The 21,020-nt window shown below is 37.3% G+C and overlaps 1 protein-coding gene and 1 long non-coding RNA gene across 2 annotated transcripts in view; one reads left to right on the top strand and one right to left on the bottom strand.

Annotated features, from left to right (window-relative positions):
- The window catches only part of LOC144341165 (uncharacterized), a 53,604-nt gene extending 50,987 nt beyond the window's left edge, over nucleotides 1–2,617 (bottom strand). The window contains exon 1 of the long non-coding RNA XR_013417942.1: nucleotides 2,501–2,617. This is a non-coding gene — a long non-coding RNA (uncharacterized LOC144341165). The remainder of the gene's footprint in view (nucleotides 1–2,500) is intronic.
- SLC4A4 (solute carrier family 4 member 4) overlaps nucleotides 1–21,020 on the top strand; it is a 430,044-nt gene that overhangs the window by 7,397 nt on the left and 401,627 nt on the right. The window lies entirely within an intron of this gene.

Genomic DNA, 21,020 nt, shown 5'->3' with positions numbered 1-21,020 from the left:
GGTGAATTCAGTGTGCAAAATGCTATAATTGTGCTGCCATTCAGCATGACAAGCAGAAAAGATGATTTAAAAAATGAAATCCTTTGCTTTATTCCATCAAGGCATCCAACTAGCAAACTCTTCATTTAAGTGTGCAGGGATGAAAATGGGAGAAGTGCAGGTGAAAGTGCTTGGGATCTGTGACCTGAATTCGCCTTTGGCAGCTTGTGGTCCTTCAGTTTGCCAAGTGTTCTGGGACCACTATCTCTCTATGGCCTCCCTTCCCCTTTCCATCTGCTTTCCACATTTTTCTTATGCTTTTCTTCTATGCGCTCAAAGGTCTGGAATCTGGGGATGTTTGTAGAAGAAGAGTTATGGTACAACCAGATATGCTGGGGAAGGAATAGTTTGCTCTTTGAAAGACCCTGCCTCAGATTGTTCTTGCATTATTTTCATTATTAATTGTTAGGACATGAGAATATCCTGTGCTGTTCAATACCGTAGCCACTAGCCCCATGTGGCTGTTTATATTTAATTTTAAAGTAATTCAAATCAAATTAAAATCTCAGTGCTTTGGCCACATTAGCTACAATTCAAATATTAAATTGCCACATGGATGGTGAATATTTAGAACATTTCCAACATCACAGAATGTTCTGTGGCACAGCACTGGTAGACTGGGCCTACTGGTTTGCTGCCAACCTCTTCCAATGACTAACAATTGTTATGTGTGTAACTTAAACATGTATTCCTAATAACAAACATCTTACTCATTTTAACGACATGTAAACTATATCAATGGTAGGTTTTGTCCTACTTCTTTAGAGTACTGGCCTGAAGGAACTAATTCAATGCACTTCTCTGGTTCTGCTGACCTGCTGACCTCTTCTGATGGTCCAAGGTGATCTCTCATGACGTCTTCATTTTCTCTCTCTGACATAGCCTTTGTCAGTTTTACCTTTAATGACATTTAACGTCATTTTAACCTTTACTTATTTACTGTTTTTTTACACTATCTGTTATTTCCTCTGTTTATTCTTTTTCATCAGCTTTTTAGGCCTTTTCTCTCTTCTGCATATTCTTGTGTATATTTTTACACGTAAGAAATATTTCTGTCTGCTTATGGTGGCTCACACCTGTAATCCCAGCATTTTGGAAGGCTGAGGTGGCAGGATCACTTGATTCCAGGAGTTCAAGGCTAGCCTGAGCAACATAGGGAGATCCCATTTCTACTAAAAAAACAAAACAAAACAAAACATTAAGGCGGGCACAGTGACTCACACCTGTAATCCCAGCATTTTGGGAGGCCAAGGAGGGTGGATCACTTGAGGTCAGGAGTTTGAGACCAGCCTGGCCAACATGGTAAAGCCCTATTTCCACTAAAAATACAAAAATGTTTAGTAGAGGTGTGGTGGTGCACACCTGTAATCCCAGGTATTGGGACTACAGTGAGCCATGATCATGCCACTGCACTCCAACGTGGATGACAGAGCAAAACCCACTCAAAAAAACAATTTTCTTTCAGAAAAGTTTAAGAACTTTAAATATATAAAAAGGGTATATATAATGTGTATCTATATGTAATTTAAGAAAATAATATAAAGTATTCTTATCAGCTAGCTAAAGACCTAGAAGACTACCCCTATATTACATGTTTTCTGTATGTCTGTCCTGTAGTCCCTTCTTACCAAGGGGTAACCATTATTCTAAATTTCGTGTCAATATTTCCTTTGATCTTTAATACTTTTATTACGTATATGTTTATCTCTAAATAATACAACACAATTTTTGCCCATTCTTGAACTTTATATATGTGGAATCATGCTGTGTACATTTTTCTATGACTTGCTTTTTTGGCTCAACATTATATTTGGGGGATTCTTTCACTTGCAGTTTTATTCTATGAGACTTAGTTCTTTCACTCAAGATTATGTTTTTGAGAATAATTCATGTTAATATGTGCACATGTAGCTCATCATTTTTGTATCTGTATAATAATCCATTGTTTGAGTATATACACCAATTTATTTACTGATTTTACTCTTAATGGGCATTTGGGTTCTCTGCATTATTGCTCTCACTATTATGACCTGAGGTACTAGGGACACTCTTTCTTTTTTTCAATCAGCTTCCTCAGGTTAAAGGACATTCTTATACATCTCTTGATGCACATGTGAAAGAGATTCCTAAAATATTTACCCAAAGGTAGACCTGCTTCACACTTTCTTTGATCTTTTTTCTATGCTTATTTCACCTTCATTTCTCCCCTCATCTCTATACTGCATAATACTCTCCATTTGCTCATTCGCTAAATAAAATGAAGAATTATTTATCCTCAGAAAAGTGTCATTTTGGATGAAAAGGACTGGTATATTAGGGTTCTCTAGTGGGACAGAACTAATAGGATGTGTGTGTGTGTGTGTATGTGTGTATATATATCTCCTACATATGTATCCTATATATATATATATCCTATATCTATATCTATATATAAAGGGAAGTTTATTAAATATTAACTCACATGACCACAAGGTCCCGCAATAGGCCATCTGCAGGCTGAGGAGCAAGGAGAGTCCCAAAACTGAAGAACTTGGAGTCCGATGTTTGAGGTCAGGAAGCATCCAGCCCAGGAGAAAGATGTAGGCTGGGAAGCTAGGCTTTATATTCTAGCCAACCTGGCAGCTGATTAGATGGTGCTCACTCAGGTTAAGGGTGGGTCTGCCTTTCCCAGCCCACTGACTTGAATGTTAATCTCCTTTGGCAACACCCTTACAGACACACCCAGGATCAATACTTTGCATCCTTCAATCCAGTCAAGTTGACGCTGAGTATTAACCATCACAACTGGCTTCCTGGAAGTACTAGGGAGTGATGAAAAGACGGACCTGGTTTTGAAATCCAGCTCTCCTCCTGTTAGATGTCTCCGGTCATTGGCTAGTCATTCGTTAACCTCGTTGAGCTTCACTTCCTTCATCAGTAAAATGAAGGGTTCTAAAATGTTTTTTCAGAGAGTAGCGTGAGGATTAAATGAAATAACACATGTAAAGCTTTCAGCACTTGGCATGGCACATAGTAGGCACTCAGTATGTCTTGGCTTTTTTTCTTCATCTTTGTTAGAAATAAAATATTTCATTATCCACACTACACCTTACAAGCAAAAGGCCAGACTCCCTGTCTACTTCACTGATTAGTAGCCAGTAAAGAGACAGATGGAAATGTTTTAGGACTTCTACTCATTCTCTCTCAATGCCTCTCATTGGCCCTCTACTCCATGCCCTTGCTCTTGTCACCAGTGGGCTGGAAGCACATAATCAGGGTCATCAGTATGTGATGCAGGAGCATCAGTAGCCACCAGTCTAGTCTAGCATACATGAGTGATGAGGCAGTGAGGTGAACAAAACAATGTCATACAGTCTTGGATGTTTGTTCAGCCCTATCATAATTCAAGATACATGCGTATTTGGAGTAGATTATGATTGGGGAGTTCCTTTCAGGAGAGATGACCTCTAAAAGGTCTATGTTGGTCATCAGGGCTTGAAAACAGCCAACGTGAGGGTCACTGACAAGGGTTTGCATTTGTTCAAGGAGCTTTGCCGCTACAGACTTGATAACCTTTCTATCTTCCTGGAAATGAGCTTATGGCTATGGCTCTTCAAAGGCTTGGTATTATGAGGATATGGTAGCTCTGGATAGAGGGGTGCTGGCTCTACACTGGGAAGCACTGCCTCATAGGCATGCTGTGATGAAGGAACCTGGTCACAGGATTAGAGTGTAGATGCTTTCATTGGAAGAAAGTAGAGAGTTGGGGCAAACAAAATGAGCTGTGTGGGATACACAGCATAAGAATATGCTAGTAAAATCTATGATAATTTTAGAGTAAGGAAGAAAGAAGATGCTTGAATAGGATAGATACAAGAGAGGATGCAGTAAAGAATTACCTGTCCTTCCAGTGTGCAATCAACAAAGAATTCTGGGTAAGTTAGTTAACAATTGGGGTTGATAGAATCGGGTAATTATTATGAAAATGTATGTTGGAGTTGGTTTAAAGTAAAATAGAAAGAAAGAAATATTGTTAAGTATTAACATCTGCAGGCAAAATAGAAATGCTAAATAAATTAGTGACAAAGTCAGGAGAATAAATGTCATAATGCTACATTTAATAGAGTAAGAAGAAACTAGAAAAGAAGCAAATCTATGCCAATTAAGGAAAGAGGATCATACATAATTTACCGTCATTATTTCTTATATTTGTGAAGGAAAATTTGATGATCAGTGTTACGGAAAAGATTCACATGTACTATGAGTTCATTTTGTGTATCATTTAAAAATGAAAAAAAAAGGAAAAAAGTTCATTCATAATTCCTTTTATTCTTATAGTTTACCAAAGCAACAATACGCCTAAATTTTCAAACTGTGGGTTGCAACCCACCTAGTGGGTCACAAAATCAATTTAGTGGGTCACAGTGAGCATTTTGTGATATTTGCTTTTATTTATATTACGGTGTGTGTGTGTGTGTATGAATTTGTGTATAATGGGTCTAACATTGAAAAAGTTTGAAAGCCACCAATCCAGATATTTTCCCAGGGACCCTTCTAATTCTGGTGTATAATAATTCTGTACATTAAACAATTTGAGATGAAAATAATTTTATAGGAGTTCACATGGTTCTTTTGTCTGTGAATAGTACTAGTTTCTGCTGAGTGGAATTTGAATTAAGCTGTCTCCGTTTTGGACTGCAAAAAAGAGCACTTAATGATTAAAAAAACAAATAAAGAAGAAACATCAGTGGTCTCATCTTTAAGACAGTCCAAAGGTGTGGAGCTGGCAGCCACAATTAAGAGGAAGCTCTATGTTAAGAAAATTTTATTCTTTCTTCCTTTTTAAGATAGAGGCTCTTGTTCTGTTACCCAGGCTGGAGTGCAGTGGCACCAGTATAGCTCACTGCAGCCTTGAACTCCTGGGTTCAAGTGCTCCTCCCCGCTCAGTTTCCTGAGTAGCTGGGACTACAGGTGCTGCACCATGCCCACCTAATTATTATTTTTGTTTTTTTAGAGATGGGGTTTCACTCTGTCGCCCAGGCTGGTCTTGAACTCCTGGGTTCAAGTGATCCTTCCGCCTCAGCCTCCTAAAGAGTTGGGATTACAGGCATGAGTCACTACACCTAGTGAAAGTTTTTCCCTCTATTTCTGTCTTATTATTTTTTGTTGTATGAATTTATCAGAATAGCCCAATTAACTGGGGGCACTCTAAGTGCATAAATGAGAATAAATGTCTGTATTTTTTTAAAAAAAAATCCATTTGATATGACAGCTATTGTAAACATTTCTTTGCATTTCTTGGTAATATACGTATGCATACACTTTGCAAGTCATGATTCTTTATAGAGCAGACCATACCAAATTTACAAGAATACACATGATTGCTGCTGGCTCTTCATACATGAATTTAATAAAAAGGAACTCAGTCTGTTCTTCTTTCTTATGTTGTTTTGCTATTATACCTAAAAGCCCAGTTTTGGACTTGTGGGAATGATGATGCACTGCATCACCAGACCAACTCTGTGGCATAGAATTCCACAGGGAGCCGCCAAGGAGGCTGTTGTGGTGGGAAGTGAGTTGGGTTTCCATATTCCCTGTATTGCTCATGCATTGGCTAGAGGTTTTGGTGAACCTCAGAAAGGTTTTTTGATACCTTATCACAGTCTGGTGAGGTAAATGAGTTTTTTTTTTTTTTGATTTGCAGCCTTAACAAAAAATTTATTTTGATGATGCTTCACTCTGTGCACACTTATGTGCACACCTCAGGTACACATGTCATGCTTTTGATAAGTTCTTATAGTTCAGCTATTCTACACTCACAAATTTTACAAATAAAAATCGCAGGACTTTGACTACAATGGACTCTGATACAATTAAACTTATTGGTATAAAGACGGTAAAATTATACCTTGAGAGAAGTTGGCTTATGTCCAAACAAGTGCGCGCACACACACACACACACACACATTGTGATTCTGTAGGAGGCTTATATAGAAATACCGTATCAAAAGAGATGTAACGGGGATGAGGAAGAAAAAAAAAGATATAGAACAGCCCTTGAAACAATTTGAGACTTACAGTGAAGCCATCTTTGCTACCACTACTGTTTTCCTCTCGATTTCTTGCATTTCATCAGCAGTAGTTTTTGGCCTCATTTCAGCAATGCTGAGGTGACAATTCTTTTCTGCTCTGAACTCTTAACAGCTTTAATTAATAGCACTTATTCAGCTCATGCTTAGCAGTTTTGTTTTTACAAAGTGATTTATGATCATTTTTATTAGTTATTCTAAATTGAGATTTAGAATGGCATGTCATAAAGAAAATGTTTCATGTTTGCGAAAGGAGACTATTCCTACCCAGCATTTGTCTAAATAGCCTAATTATGGCTGGATTACTCATAGATTGTTTAATTATTTCTTCCTTAATCTGTAAATGTAAATACACGACTCCAACCTGCAATTACGGAAGGTCTGCAAACCTGAGTTGTGAAGTTCAACTGATAGCTGTAAGAATTCTTGAGGCAAAGTTGAGTGTGCGTCACTATTAAAGAAAAAGGAAATTGGAATAATGATATAAATTATTAGGCACTAATGCAATCCAAAGTTAGTAGTGTGTGTAATAAAGCCATGCCACTTAGAAATCAACTATCAGAATAATGTTATCATTTTTATTCATATAAAAGTAATACATATTAATACAGTATACATTAATGTGCTTGTAACAAGATCAAACTGGTAACTGGAAAATCTTTTCACCTGATATGAATAAAAATTGTCACTAAAATGTATATTTCTGAATCAAATTTTAAGATTTTTTATGTGTAGATCTTTTGCATACCCAAATGATAAAAATTAGCATAAGCAATATTTTATCATTGGCTTTGCACTTACTACTTTTGAATACATTATACAATATAATGTACAAATTCATAGCTCTGAAATTAGGAAATTTGAAAGGACGTTTAATATTCTAATTACATTAACTTAGTACATAATTTTCAACCAGTTTTTGATTATTCAAAGACCTTCTGATCTTTGGATTATGTGTACCTTAGTTTGCCTTTGGTGTCTGCCTTTTGGATATTACACTACACATGTAAGAATCTTTGTAAGAGGAGGCCTTGAGAAGGGAGAAATGATGAAACAGCTACCAGTTTCTTTGCTTGCTGGCATCTCTAACAAGGAAAACAACAGTGGGAAGAGGAAAATAAAACCAACTAAGAAACTCTATAGACCAGGGAAATTAACACCCACCTGCCTTAAAGCCATATTTGCAGTAAAACTTCCAGGCTATCAAATTATGAAAAATGAATTTCATGAGATATTCCCTGTTTGCTATGGTGTTTATAAGAGGAGGAAACTAGGAACAACAACTGAAGTTTATGGGAAAAGACCCAATTAAAAAATGAGGATGTCAGGCAAACACATCCTTGACTCAGTATGTGTGTGTGTGTGTCTCTGTTTCTCTCTCTCTTTTATTTTTTTAAGGAACGAGTAATATAAACATGCAGCCACACAGCATCTGCATAAATATTAAATATCATAAAAAGATTTACGAATGTACAACTGTGACCTGAATGAAAGGGCATGTCCGAACACAACAAATCCAATTTTCTGCTTACACTGGCAAAGAAACCAACTACTGTGCCTAAAAAAACAGTTTATTTTATCAGCTAAATAAACAGACTAATCAACACCACTGATCCCCTGCTCCCACTTACGCAAAGCTTTTTGAAAAGTTGGAATGTTTCTCAAAGGCAAACTATGGATTTCAGATGCTGAAATGAGGTTGTAAATACCCCCCAAATTCAAGTGATGGTTTCTATGGTGACTTTCCCTCAGCCACTTAGAATGGCAAAGTGCCTCCTTTTGAAACATCAAATTCCCAAGTCCCTTTAGCCTTGTAGCAATGAGCCGAAAAAGGAATGACTGATTTTGAGCAGGGTATTTGGTGTTGGCAGGCATTTCTTACATCAATATAGATTTTAATTTCCCATCAGACTGGTTTCTGGATATTCTACTAGGACTTCATCTTTCTTTGCCAGTCATTGTGTTCGTGTTCTGGGTCAGGGCAGAGGAGAGTACACGTAAAGTATGTGTGGGCCACCAGTAAGAGATGATTTAGCTTGTGTGTGCTTTTCAGAGTGCAAGTACTCCACGGAGAATGGGATGTGAATTGGAGAAGAGACTGCTGAAGTGGCATGTCCCGTTATTTTCACCTGGGACACTTTAGGAGTCCAGTCTTTTTGTTCATGAAACACCTGAGTGGATTTCACAGTACTTCATTTGTGTTTTATTAAAAATATATGTTGTTTATTAAAAAAAATGAAATGAAAAGGAAGAATTATAATTATAAAAGAAAAATAGTGATACAAATGTGTGTGTGTTCATATGTGTGTATATGTGTATAGCTACATATCTATATCTAGATAATGAAAATGGTTTCATGCCTTGCATATAGTGCTCTTCTGCAACTTACCCACTTTTTCCTAACATTGCTGGATAGCTGAATGGATAGACCATAGAGTTTTAACCAATTTTCAGGGGGTTTTCAATTTTTTAATCTTACAACTTCAAATAATGATGCAGATAATATGTTTGTATAACTTTTTCCTTCTCTCTCTTTCTGTTTTTATTGACTTGGGCAAATTTTTTAAATTTTTGTCTTATTGAGACAGAATCTTGCTCTGTCACCCAGGCTGGAGTATACTGGCGTGATCTTGGCTCACAGCAACCTCTGCCTCCTGGTTCTCTCACCTTGGCTTCCCAAGTAGCTGGGATTACAGACGTGTGCCACCACGCCTGGCTAATTTTTGTATTTTTAGTAGAGATGGAGTTTCACCATGTTGGCCAGGCTGGTCTTGAACGCCTGACCTCAAGTGATCCGCCCTCCTTGTCTTCCCAAAGTGCTGGGGTTACAGGTATGAGCCACAGCGCCCAGCTGACTTGGGTAAATACTTTCTAGGAGACATTCCTAAAATGGAATTGCTGGGCCAAAAGTATTGCTTTTATTATTATTGTTTTCATTAAATGTGAAGATACAATACTTTTTGTAGAGTCCTGTATTGCTCAGTGATTATCAACTAGCCTGTATAAAAATCTGAGCATAGTTTCCAATGCATTTGGTTTGATTTTTCTATAGTATTCTAAAGTTCTATTCTATAGTTCTATAGTATTCTATAGTTCTATTCTATAGTTTGATTTTTCCATAGTATTTATCTATAGTATAGTTCAGAAAAGAAAGATGTGTATTTCTGCAATTTGGAATCTGTCATAATGATATCTAACATTTATTGAATGCTTACTAGGCCAGACTTTCCAAGCACTTTACATCTATTTAATTCATGTACTTTTTACATCACCCTGATGAAGCAGAGACTTTTTGCTAATGCGAAAACTCAGCCTTAGAGAAGTTAGGTAACATTAGCCAAAGATATGCAGCTGGTAAATGAATGTGCCAGGATTAAAATCCATGTAGTCTGATTCTACAGTTAGTAATCTTACTCATGACTCAATACTATCCTTTTCTTGTTGACAATCTCTGTTTAAGAGGAACTAAATACATTCCCTATTGTTTTATCTTATTTATATGTCTTGGTAAGTGTTAACTTCAGGCTTTTTTTTTTTTTTTTCCCCAAGAACACAGGACAGCCATTATAAATGCCAAATTTTGTTCAATGCCATTTGGGTACTTGATAAAATTGTAATTCTTCTATAATACATTGAGCTATTCTCATGTGGAAGTCTTTCATTTCTTTAACAGTTTAGTAGGAATCAAAGGAACACTCACCTTACAGATTCAGGAACCAGCTTAAATAATGAGGAGAAGAAAACAGAAATAAGGGGAAATGTGGACAGAGGGAAAGGGGCAGTAATATCATGGAGTTGAGGAGGGTATTATGAGATGGGAGATGGACTAGATAAGGGATGAGGAAAGGTAGGAGCTGAGAAAAAAAAGGAATTAAAAAAAAAAGCAAGCAAGCAAACATTAGTCTAAAGAAAGCAAATAAATGAAGAAGACTTGACTAAAAATATCTCCGCCGAATAGAGTCAAAACACCATCACTACCACCACCAACCACCACCTTATAATTAAAAACAAAAGGCTTTGCACTAATTTCTCTTTACTGGCACACATTCCTTTCATATATGGACTAGATTATAAAAATGAGGCTTCGATAAGTTCTGAAGGAAGATCTATGTGTTGGAGAAGTAGGTTACCTTCAATAATAAATATTTATCCTCCAGATAAATATAAAAATCTTCAAGATGAAAAACATTGCAAAGAAACCGTATTTTCACAGTACTGATTAGGGCTCTATGCCTGGGGGCTGGGGTATGTCTGCTGAGGGCCAGAGGGTGGAGGGACTTCCAGTGTTTCCAACTTGATTTTCCCTTAAGAAGATGAGTTACGAGTGAGCCCATATGAGACGAGATATGGATTCTGATAGAGACATTAACCCGAACCCTTCTCCACAAAGCAAACAGGCCTCTCACCGTGCACTAAGTAAGTAATTGGTGTGATTTCCCTAAAGGGAAGTACAGTGTTATGGAGTCAGAAAAGGTGTCATGTGGCAATATGATTATTTCATTAACTCTACAAGAACATTTATTGCCCTAGCCAAGCATCATCATCGATATCCCATTGTTGTGTTTTACTGAGGGGATGTTGTCAGTGACAGGGAATGTGGAGACAAGTTGTCTCCAGTTGCCATCCATTAGGTGTAGAGTTGATGGTTCACCAGACTTCCATAGGGCAGGTCTCCATCTATTCTCTTTTAATGATGACTGTTGGCTAACCTTATTTGTAACTAATGAATTGCCTGTGTGTGTATTCATTTAATATTTATCTTCCATAGGAACTCTTCAGTAAGCTTCATGAAGACAAAGATTATATCATGTTTTGTGAACTGCTGTTTATTTCCACTACTGAGCAGTGTTTGACACATAATATGCTATTAACTATTGAATGAATGAATGAATGCTGCAAAACAGTGTAGGAGCCTGGCAGGTGGTAAAAGACAACTAAAGGCTCTAGGTCTAACATTGTGTGCCAGGATAACTTTGTCAAGACTTTTTAAGAGACGAAAGAGAACATGATGCTGACAGGGAACAATGTATACCTACATGGATTATTTAATCTGGTCTCTGAGTTTATGAAAGGAATAAAATGGTGTAGAAATGGACATATTCCTCTCCTCTCTAATTCTGACCATACTCCTATCCCAATCTACTAATTGGGTATAGGATTACAGTGAGTTTTCCAATTCCATAAGAAATAATAAGATGAGTGTGCTTATTTTCATGCCAAACAGTGACCTCAATTCAATCAACATCACTTTGAAGAGGTCATATTCTTGCTCACCCCAGTTGAAGATAGAATATAGACTGAGGCATTCAATATGTTTGGTGGACTGAGAGCATTATTTACAATTATTTCGGTGCTGTAAATCGTGTCTTTGCACGGTCACTGAACTACTAGTAATAGCCTCACTCCCCCCAGCAGCGCCAACATTGCCACCACTGCCATAACAAGATCAGTTACTGGATAATAAGTAGGAGAGACACACTTTGAATCCAAGGTGGTCTGACTCCAAAGCGCATGCCCCTTCTGTTGTGCTCTTGCTTCAAAGTATAATCTTCACAGGCAAATCCTCCTACAGGGAGTAGGACAGTTACATCCTGTTTGATGGCACCACTGTCAGGTACTCTTAATCAGACAATTCCAAGGTTTTTGTGGTCTCAGTTCAAGCCTAAGCAGCAGAACTCCTGAGTTCAGTCTCTGCTAACCTTTCCCTAATCTCTTATTGCTCCTTGTCCTTATCTTTTAAATGGATTCATAATTCGTGAGAGAGGGGTGTGAATCACTAATGAATGTAGATAACAGGGGAGAGTGGATTAAAGAGATTAGCTCAGGAAAGAACGACATATTATCTCTATGAAAGAACATTTTATCATTGTGTTTGATTTTGGGTCTAGGTGTATTAAAACCCAGAAAAAAGAAAATATAATTATGATAATTCTTTATGGCTACCATGTGTGGTCAAATTTTATCATGTAAGGTTAGAGAAACAAGACACTTAAGGACCCATCAAACACATTTATTTGCTATTTCAATTCTATTTATTTTTTGCCTGCTCTATTGCTCTTGATTTTGTTGTATATGCCATGTTTGGGAACATCCTTTTTCACTAAAACCATGTTCCTAAAATTGTACTATGGTTCGTCATGAGGAATAATTCAATCTTTGACAGACACTGGGGGGCAGGGAGCTAGAAATCAGCATCATACAGGTAGAAAGGAAAGAACTTTTTAGAAAGTGATTGGTTGCACAAGCTAGCAAGAAAACAATTTTAGGCCAGGTTGGTAACATCAGATGCATTATTTGGCTACAGGAGTAGATAGGCTGTTAATACTTTTTTATGAAGTTAATCTTCACTTTTACTTCATAGTGAGAGTAGTTAGGGTGTGGGCTTTATTTTTGTCATTCTAGTTTTATTAGGTTGTCTACTATAAGTGAAATGGGAATGTGCACTTCACGCTGTGTGGCATTAATGCTTCCAAGGAGTGTGCCCCAAATCAGCCACATTTTAATTTAGATGTATCTGTACAAAGTAATAGACTGCTTTGCTAGATATTCTAGTCCTAGTATTTCTATACTTCCCTTTAACTCCAAAATACCAGATATAGTCTTTGGTCTGTCTTCTTCTTCTGTGATGTCGCAGAGCAGTTTTGTTGCATTCCAATCATTGATGTAATATGATAAGTGACTTAGTTGGCTTCAACACAGAGGTTTGGGCTGAGTGAGGAGGCATGGTATAGACTACAGTAAAACAAAACAGTAGGTATATAGACTTACTAAGAAGACCTAAAAGAGATATTTTCATAAATAAATGTGATTCTGCTTCAATATATTTTTATTAATGTAGTCTGCCTTTAGTCTAAACCAGGGGTTGGCAAAGTGTGGCCCTCTGTGGCCAAATCTGGCCACATCCATTATTTGCATATCACCTATAGCTGCTTTCTCACAACAGTGGCAGAACTGAGTAGTTGAGACAAAGAATATATGGCTGGCAAAGCCCAAAACATTTACTATCTGACTCTTTACAGAAAAAGTCTGGCAACCTCTGGTTTAAACTAATTTCTTATCCTATTTTATAACAAGCCCCTATATTCACACTCTTCAGAAAAAAGGAAAAGCAGGCCGAGTGTGGTGGCTCACGCCTGTAATCCCAGCGCTTTGGGAGGCTGAAGTGGGCAGATCACTCCCATCAGGAGGTCAGGAGTTCGAGATCAGCCTGGCCAACATGGTGAAACCCCATCTCTACTAAAAATACAAAAATAAGCTGGGCATGGTGACGCATGCCTGTAATCCCAGTTACTCAAGAGGCTGAGGCAGGAGAATTGCTTGAACTCAGGAGATGGAGGTTGCAGTGAGCCAAGATTTTGCCATTGCACTCCAGCCTGGGGGACACAGGGAGACTCTGTCTCAAAAGGAAAAAAAAAAGCATATTTTGAAATTCCTTTTGTTATAGTACATCATTAAAACATGACACAGCAAGTTCCAACATAAAAATTTCTATATAGCAGCTAGGACATTCTAAGGCTTTAAATACTAAGTATGTTAGTTTACTTTGTGGAAAGAAATGAAAAAAACAAAACAAAACGAACAAACAAACAAACAAAAAAAACCCATAAGACCTAAAACCATAAAAAACCCAGAAGAAAACCTAGGCAATACCATTCAGGACATAGGCATGGGCAAAGACTTCATGACTAAAACACCAAAAGCAATGGCAACAAAAGCCAAAATTGACAAATGGGATCTAATTAAACTAAAGAGCTTCTACACAGCAAAAGAAACTATCATCAGAGTGAACAGGCAACCCACAGAATTGGAGAAAGTTTTTGCAATCTATCCATCTGTCAAAGGGCTAATATCCAGAATCTACAAAGAACTTAAACAAATTTGCAAGAAAAAAACAAAAAATCCATCAAAAAGTGGGCAAAAGATATGAACAGACACTTCTAAAAGAAGACATTTATGTGGCCAACAAACCTACAAAAAAAAAAGCTCATCATCACTGGTCATTAGAGAAATGCAAATCAAAACCACAATGAGATACCATCTCAAGCCAGTTAGAATGGTGATCATTAAAAAGTCAGGAAACAACAGATGCTGGAGAGGATGTGGAGGAAAAGAAACACTTTTTCACTGGTGGTGGGAGTGTAAATTAGTTCAACCATTGTGGAAGACAGTGTGGAGATTCCTCAAGGATCTAAAACCAGAAATACCATTTGATCCAGCAATCCCATTACTGGGTATATACCCAAAGGATTATAAATCATTCTACTACAAAGAAACTTGCACACATATGTTTATTGCAGCACCATTCACAATAGCAAAGACTTGGAACCAACCCAAATGCCCATCAATGATAGACTGGATAAAGAAAATGTGCACATATACACCATGGGAATACTATGCAGCCATAAAAAAGAATGAATTCATGTCCTTTGCAGGGACATGGATGAAGCTGGAAACCATCGTTCTCAGCAAACTAACAGAGGAACAGAAAACCAAACACCACATGTTCTCACTCATAAGTGGGAGTTGAACAAAGGGAACACATGGACACAGGGAGGGGAACTTCACACATTGGGGCCTGTCATGGAGTGGGGGGCTAGGGGAAGGATACTAATGTAGATGATGGGTTGACGGGTGCAGCAAACCACCATGGCACATGTATAGCTATGTAACAAACCTGCACGTTCTGCACATGTATCCCAGAAGTTAAAGTATAATGATAATGAAAAAATAATAATTTAACTAATAAAAAAGCATTATTCTGAAGTTCTTCTTGTTACAATACATTATTAAAACATGACCCAATGAGTCCCAAAATAAAAATTTCTATATGGCAGCTGGAACATTCTAAGGCTTTAAATACTAAGTGCGTTAGTTTACTTTTTGGAAAGAAATGAAAAAAAAAAAAATAATGTGAGCACACATAGTTACTGTTTTTTAGGAGCTTCCAGAATCTTAACATTTCAAGCAAGTACCAATATTGGTATTATCCACAAAGCATAATAGTGAAAGCAGAAGTAAAGCCAAGAGCCTTGAGTCCAGTTGTTTTGTCCATAAAAATAAAAGTTTCCTATTGATAATGGATCTGCAAGGGTAATAAAATCTTATTAGTTTACTAAGGAGTGAAATGTTATTAAATAGCAGCACTGTTAGAGCCAGGAGGCAGTGGCTAAAAAAACTGCTATCTTGGGAAATATTGTTTATTGTTAACATTTGCTGTACTCACCCATATGAAGGAGTGATCAGTCACTAAATATTTTTAATTGTTGTAGAGGCAAAACAAATTGACTTTATTCACTCAAAGGATAGCAGGTCCTAATTCCTAGGAAAATAATATACTTTTAAAATTTAGTATATTGCGTTAAAACAGTTTTCAAATCAAGGTATTCTTTTGCAAGAAATATCCTAATAACAAAGTCCAAATTCTCCTAGTTCACAAGTCTCGTAAGAAAGGTGAAGAGAAAATATTGGGTGTTAAGAAAAGAAAAAATACAGAGGATTGTTTCTGTAAACAAAGCAACTTTGTGTTCCAATGCCCTGTTTGGCATACATAATAATTTTATCCGTAAGCAGTCTATTTTATTTCTAGCTCCACTTATGTGAACTTAGAGCTATCTTCAGGAAAACTGCTTATGGAATGTAAATGAAATCATGAGATTTGAAATATGCATCAGGGTTTTTAATTGTCTTCCTTTGACTCTAGCTTTTATGAAATTTGAATACCCAGTACTATCCAACTTAATTTTTCCAAGAAGAATTAGGTGCCCAATTTATGTCTGAGCTTCAGATTCCTTGTCTGTCTCATAGTTACCACTAACACAGTTATTTAAACTTCATTTGGGTAAGTGAAATGACATTTAGTTTAAACATTTTGTTTGGAGATTGCAAGCTCCTCTAGAATGTAGGATTGAACAGTACAGGCAGATAGGATTATAGTTCAGATGTATTTTTTCCTTGAATGTTTGAGTAACTGGCTGATCTGAATACCACTGCTGCTTGATGAAGTATTACAAAACTTAGTAGCTTATAACAACAAGCATTTTATTATGTTCATAGATTCCGGGGGTTAGGACAGGGCACAGCAAAATGGCTTGCCTCTTCTTCATAGTGGTTAGGATTCCAGCTGAAGAGATTTGAGGGCTGGAGTGATTTGATGGCAGGGAGTCAGAATCATTCAGAGGTTCCTTGACTCATATGCCTGGTGCCTGTGTTGGGAAGACTTGAAGACTAGAGCTGCTAACCAGACTACCTACAGATAGATGTCTTCTCCATGTGGCCACTCCAAGTAGCTTGGCTTGGAGCCAGGCAAGGCAGCATTAGGACAATTGGGTTTGTTATACAGCAGCTCAAGGCTCCAAGCATGGCTATTCTGGCAAATAAAGTAGTAGCTGCACCATCTATGCCACATAGCCTTATTCCATTGTGCTGTATTGGTCAAAGCGGTCCCAAGTACATCCAGATTTAAGGAGACGAGAATTAGACTCTGCCTTTTGAAAGGCGAGTCGCGAGGTCACACCAGAGAAGAGGATGTGGAAGTGGAGATGTTAGGGAGACCCTCTTTGGGAAATATAATCTGCCACATTGACCAAATAAAAAGTGAGTATACAATCAGGAGAATGTAAGTGTTATGTTAAAAGTGAAATGTTAACATTTTTGTGATGTTGATTATTTATTAGAATTGGATATCTAACAGACATCTCAAACTTATTATGTTCAAAATAGTGTTTTTTCTGTCTTTCCTCAAAAATCAAAACAGTGATTTCTGTCTTCCGCACAGTTGGTCTTCAAGTTTTTCCATCTTAGAAAATGGCACCATTTCCAAAACAAAATGTAGGAGTCACTTTTGATTTTTCTTGTTCTTTCAACTCTTATATCTAATGTGTCAACAAGTTCATTTAGTTCTACCTCCAAAATGTCTTTAAAATTTATTCACTTCTCTCCATCTTCAGTCTTCACCCTTGCCTTAGTCTGTTTTGTGCTGCTAAAATAGAATACCTAAAGCTGGGTAATGTCTTTTTTTGTTTTTTTAAATTATTTGTTTTTAAATTTTTAAATAATTTTTGTGAATACATAGTAGGTGTATATATTTATAGGTTACATAAAATATTTTGATACAGGCATGCAATGTGTAATCATCACACCAGGGTAAATGGGGCATCTATTACCTCAAACATTTATCCTTTGTGTTACAAACAATCCAATTATACTCTCTTTTTTTTTTTTGAAATGGGGTCTCATTCTGTCACTCAGGCTGGAGTACAGTGGTGCAATCTCGGTTCACCGTAACCTCCGTGTCCTGGGTTCAAGCGATTCTCCTGCCTCAGCTTCCCAAGTAGCTGGAATTAGAGGCACACGCCACCACACCCGGCTAATTTTTTATATTCTTAGTAGAGATGGGGTTTCACCATGTTGGCCAGGCTGGTCTTGACCTCCTGACCTCGGGTGATCCACCCACCCCGGCCTCCCAAAGTGCTGGGATTACAGGCGTGAGCCACCGCTTCAGGCCTGTTTTAAATGTACAATTAAATTATTTTTGACTATAGTCACCCTGTTGTGCTAGCAAATATCAGGTCTTATTCATTCTTTCTAATTTTTTGTACCTATTAGCCCTCCCCACTTTTCCCACACCGCTCCCACGACCATTTCCATCATCTGGTAACCATCCTTCTACTATTTCTGTGAGTTCAATTGTTTTGATTTTTAGCTCACACAAATAAGTCAGAACATGTGAAATTTGCCTTTGTGTGCCTGGCTCATTTCACTTCACATAATGACCTCCAGTTTCATCCATATTGTTGCAAATGACAGGATCTCATTCTTTTTTAAGGCTGAATAGTACTCCACTGTGTGTATGTACCACATTTTCTTTATGCATTCATCTGTTGATGGACGCTTAGGTTGCTTCCAAATCTTGGCTATTATGACCACTGCTGCAATACACATGGGCATGCAGATATCTCTTTGATATATTGATTTCCTTTTTTTTTCTTTTGAGTATATACCTAGGAGTGGGATTGCTGAATCATAAGGCAGCTCTGTTTTTATTTATTTATTTATATTTATTTTTTGAGATGGAGTTTTGCTGTTGTTGCCCAGGCTGGAGTGCAATGGCACAATCTCAACTCACTGCAACCTCTGCCTCCCAGATTCTCCTGCCTCAGCCTCTCAAGTAGCTGAGATTACAGGCATGCGCCACCACACCTGGCTTTTTTTTTTTTTTTTTTTAAATTTAGTAGAGATGGGGTTTCACCATGTTGGTCAGGCTGTTCGTGAACTCCTGACCTCAGGTGATCTACCTGCCTTGACCTCTCAAACTGCTGGGGTTATAGGCATAAGCCTTGAGCCAGCCTCTATTTTTATTTTTTTGAGAAACTTCTAAACTGTTCTCCATAGTGGTTATACTAATTTACATTACATAAAAGCCATTTTAATTGGCATGAGCTGATATCTCATTGTGGTTCTGATTTGCATTTCTCTGATGATCAATGATGTTGAGCACCTTTTCATATACCTTTCATATACCTTCTTTTGACAAATGTCTATTCAGCTACTTTGCCCATTTTTAAATTGGATTACTCGAGTTTTCTTCTTATAGAGTTGTTTGAGCTCCTCATATATTCTGGTTATTAATCCCTTGTCAGATGGGCAGTTTGCAAATATTTTCTTCCATACTGTGGGTCGTCTCTTCACTTTGTCAATGAGACTGGGTTATTTATAATGAACCGAAATATATTGTCTCATAGATCTGGAGGCTGGGAAATCCAAGATTAAGGTGTTGGCATGTGGCAAGGGCCTTCTTTCCAGTTCAGTTCTAAGAATGAACTTTCCGGATTCTAAATTTGATCATGTGACACCCTTGTTTATAAATCTTCAGTAGTTTCTGATTGCATTTGGAATAAGATCTTAATTCCTTCCTAGACTTACAAAACCCTGCAAGATTTGTCTCTTGCCTCCTTCTAGAAACCTCAGTTCATCACTACTCTCTGCTTATTCATTGTGCTCTACTGTCACTGATCTCCTTTCTTTCCTCAACCCTCAAGTGCCTTCGAACCTGCTGTTTTCTCTGCCTAGAGCACATTCCCCAACATGCTCTGCATGGCTGGATACTTTAAGGTGAGCCGTTGCCTCCTCAGGCCTTCCCTGACCAGCCAATCTAAATATTCTACCTCATCACTCTCTCCTTTATCATCTTATTTATTTCTATAGTATAAATTATTATTTTATATGTTTGTTTACTTGTTTACTGCCTCTCTTTTCAACTAGAATTTAAGCTTCCTGAAGACAGTGGCCTTGTCTATCTTGCTCATCCCTGTTTCTTCAGTACTTTGCTGAATCTTGTGTATAATAGGCATTTCATAAATATTTTTTGAATGAATAAATCAAAGATGGTTGAAAACAGAAGAAAATTACATGTTTAAGTCTAATTTCTCATGAAAACTTACCCATATTTTACTCAAGCCAATAACTGAATATAAAAGATGACTTTTACATGACTAGCCACAGAAGAATGAAAACTTACAAGTGTTTTGGTCTCAATATTACCTATCACCGGGGCCTTTACTATAATTGAACTTGTAAACATTATTAAGTTCATTTACTAACTGTTTTATTTATTCACTCAGCTTTTAGTGAGAGCCTACTATACGCATAGGACTGTACTAGAGGAGACAATGTAAAAATGTATAAGTCACATTTCTTACTTTCACAGAGCTTAAAATTTAGTGGGGGATATAAGAAACATATATCAAAAGCCTCAATACTGATGATGGTGTTGGTGACATGTAAGTGGCACAGTCTCAATGCTATCAGTATGGAAGAGAGAGGTTTTAGGGCTGAACTAATCAGAGAATATGGATTAAGCCAGCATTAAAATTGGATATTTTAAAATAAGGCTTTTAATAGGTAGAGATGAAAATTGAGGAAACAAAGACATTCCTGGTAAAATAAATGGCATGAGCAAGGGACTGGGACCAAGAAAATAAAATACCTGTTTAGAAAATGGTGAGAAATCTAGGTTAAGTGAAGCATCAAACTGTGTATGGGATCAGTAGCAAATACAGCTGGTTGAAGCTAAGTCATGAAATGCTACTAATTCCAAGCTAAATAACATGGATTTCATTCAATAGTTGATGAAGAACTACTGAAAAGTTTTTGTTTTTGTTTTGTTTTGAAGAACAGTGGGAGGTTCATCAAAAACAGTGCTTTAGGAAAATTAATGTGGCTTTGTGCGCAGGCTAGACTGCAAATGGAGAGTGTGGAGAGGATAGTGTGGATGTTGGGAGGCCATACTTTACCCACCAAGGACTAAGTGGTGCCAACTTTCTTTATGTACCTCCTATGGGTAGATTGAGAAGGCACAGTATAGTAAAAAGAGCATGGACTTAGGCCTCGTTACAGAACCCTGGCTTCGTAAATTTGGTGCTTGTGTGACTTGAGGTCAGTCACTTGATGTTTCAGAGCCTCTGTTCCCTCAATTGTAGAACAGGGGTACTTTTTATTCTGTTGTCTAGTTTCCATGGGGATTAGGACATACTTGACAACACTAGTTACGTAGTATTATTAATGATTGAATGCAGTATTGAATTCATTTGCTTAAACTTTTTTACTATTACGTGGGGCGACTTCCATTTGCTTTGACTGGTGGTCTATGCTAAAGCAAGATTATGAAAGCAGTTTATTAGTACAGCACCACTATACCTAGTATGTAAATTTTCTTTTGTATTCTCTGAAAAATCACCTCCATCTACTTGATTACTCTGGTCTTTATTCCAAATAGTAACTGCAATGTCAGCAGAAGCTTTTGAATAGTTGTTTCTCTAAATGGAATGTCTTTTACTCTTGCCAGGATAGGCAAAGTGTTAAATAAATACTCAATACTTTCTGTATTTTAATTTAATCAAAGAAGCAGTAATGGAA

This window comes from Macaca mulatta, chromosome 5, assembly GCF_049350105.2.
Source record: "Macaca mulatta isolate MMU2019108-1 chromosome 5, T2T-MMU8v2.0, whole genome shotgun sequence".
In the NCBI taxonomy this organism is placed as follows: Eukaryota; Metazoa; Chordata; class Mammalia; order Primates; family Cercopithecidae; genus Macaca; species Macaca mulatta.
The sequence above is the reverse complement of the archived record's forward strand: the minus strand, read 5'-3'. Positions and strand labels throughout refer to the sequence as shown.